Source organism: Electrophorus electricus, chromosome 4 (assembly GCF_013358815.1).
Source record: "Electrophorus electricus isolate fEleEle1 chromosome 4, fEleEle1.pri, whole genome shotgun sequence".
Taxonomy (NCBI): domain Eukaryota; kingdom Metazoa; phylum Chordata; class Actinopteri; order Gymnotiformes; family Gymnotidae; genus Electrophorus; species Electrophorus electricus.
In genome coordinates, this window is record NC_049538.1 from 12,839,236 (window position 1) to 12,841,735 (window position 2,500).

General features: G+C 46.4%; 1 protein-coding gene across 1 annotated transcript in view; it reads right to left on the reverse strand.

The window, feature by feature from the left end:
* The window catches only part of kirrel3b (kirre like nephrin family adhesion molecule 3b), a 148,738-nt gene that overhangs the window by 29,665 nt on the left and 116,573 nt on the right, over positions 1-2,500 (reverse strand). The window lies entirely within an intron of this gene.

Below are 2,500 nucleotides of genomic sequence, written 5' to 3' on the forward strand. Positions count from 1 at the left end.
GGCAAACAGCAGAATAAAAGTCTTTGAAGCAACACATAAACAGTTCTGCTGGATTTTTTCTGCTTCTGAATTTTTTTATTTTTTTTTTAAATGAGTGACATGTTTTTCTAAAAAAAAAAAAAAGAAGCACTTCTCCTGTTAAAACTCCCCTCCCACCCGGGCCTGTGCTATATCTGTGTGAGCTCTTGCGTTCGATTTGTGCCAAAAGTGCTGACTTGTGTGGGTGCTGCTTTGAGAGCCGGTCTGTGCTCCTCCAGAATCCCAGGCCTTATCACCCCTCCTCACACGGCACCGGCTACAAGAAAACACGCATAATGTACTGAGCGACTGTAATAGCTGCAGTCTAATCATTAGCATGTACCGGCTATCGACAGTGGGTGCGCTAATTGTAGTAATTACCTGCTCACTATTTCATAGTTCCTTTTTCAATTTAAACCAAGAAAGAAAAGAAAAGAAAGGATCAAAATGTAAGCCGCTGTTTGCCGTGGTGCTCTGGGAAGACAGCAGTGGGGGTGTGGGTCGAAGCGTATGATTATTGGAGTAGGGTGTCGGAAGGTCGCGGCCCACCTTAAGAAGTGCCGGTGTTTAGCAAAGCCTTCTGACCAGATGCTATTTACACTTTAAGGATGCTTAAGACCCATTGCCATTAAACAGGGAATTACGGAATAAAATACACTTGAAGTGAAGTGGTTTACAAACGGCCTGTGTGAAAATGGAATAGACACGGCAACCAAACATTTAATGCGGCTTCCGCACACATACAGTAGTACGCATTCCTTTGCTACAGGGGTTTAATGTGGAGAATTACCATCAGCTCCGGATCTATGTCTCTGGACGGCCCGAAGCTGTCCACGCTATGAGAGCCCTGAAGCAAGCCAGGCTTATTGTCTTAGCCCCACCCAGGCCTGACAGGCCCCGCACCCCGGCCCCACCCAGAGTGCTTGCTGATTACAGGCCTGTCACGTCTCACATCACAGGGTCACATAGAAAAGCAGCAACCTTTTAGCGGAAAGTGTAGTAGAGCTGGACCTGATGAAAGTCAGAAGCGAGAGATGGCCCGACTCTGACATATCTGAACGTGCCGTGTGGCTCGTAGTATCTCCGCCCCAGCTGGGGGTGTGTGTGTCCTATTACCGCGTATTAATTTCACTTAAAACTGTGATAAGCAGCCAGGACTTTTTTTTTACCAATCCATAACATTACAAAAACAAGGGGAACACCTTCCTCTCAGTCCTGGGGTTAGAAACCATCCTTTGATCAGCTAATTTAATCCCCGGACCTCCAGGTCTGATTAATTCCTACCATTCTACGGCACAATTAATTAATGAATTGAATGTGCCTTCGTATTTTTAATTTCAGCGTCATAATGCCAACGAGGTTAATTAGCTCGACAATGGGGAGGGACGGTTACATTCCTAACATTAATAGAAGGCGCCAGGTGTGCTGAATAAAACCTGATCACCACGGCACGTAAAAAAAACAAAACAAACCACACATTCAGGTTGTTATTAAAGTTTATGAGAGGAGAATCACCCCCCCCCTCCAGGATGGTTCTCTAGAGGTGTGTGTTCAGATTCAAAAGCCTTGTCTGTCATTAAACTGAAAGGAATGAGAAAGCGAGTGCTGGAGGAATGATGAAATTGATGAGGCGGATGAAGAGAATGAGTTTTGAAAGCTCGTGGGGGGGAAGGGGGGCCGACGTTAACAATAGCAAAGTAATTTCCAAAGAACCCGCGAGTAGCCGCTCTCTCTCTCTGTCTCTCTCCCTCTCTCTCTCTCCTCCCTCTCTCTCTCCCTCTCTTTCTCTCTCTCCCTCTCTCCCTCTCTCTCTCTCTTTCTCTCGCTCCCTCTCTCTCTCTCCCCCTCTCTCTCTCTCCCTCTCTCTCTCTCTTTCTCTCACTCCCTCTCTCTCCCTCTCTCTCTGTCTCTCTCCTTCTCTCTCCCCCCCTCTCTTTCTCTCTCTCCATCTCTCTCCCTCTCTGTCTCTCTCTCTCTTTCTCTCTCTCCATCTCTCTCTCTTTCCCCCCTCTCTCTCTTTCTCTCTCTCCATGATTATATAACCCATAACCTGTGTGGGATATTTAATATTACTATTTGCCTGCATTGTGGCAGATGCACGCTTCCTGTGGTCTGAGATTGAGATTACGACTAAGCACGGCTTCTATAACCTGCTATAGGGCTGAATAGAGCTCTCATAACCTGTTATAGTGCTGAATAGAGCTCTCATAACCTGCTATATTGCTGAATAGAGCTCTCATAACCTACTATAGACCCGAATAGAGCTCTGAGCTCGAATAACCTACTATAGTGCTGAATACAGCTCTCATAACCTGCTATAGGGCTGAATAGAGCTCTCATAACCTACTCAGTGGGACCGTCGGTCACAGTGGGACCGACAATGAGCCATCGCACTAGTCCTGGTTTTTGTAGGTGTGATATTACCTTCAGCTTTGGGCTATTTCTGTTTGTTTTGTTTTGACAGCCTCTGGGCTGTGTACCG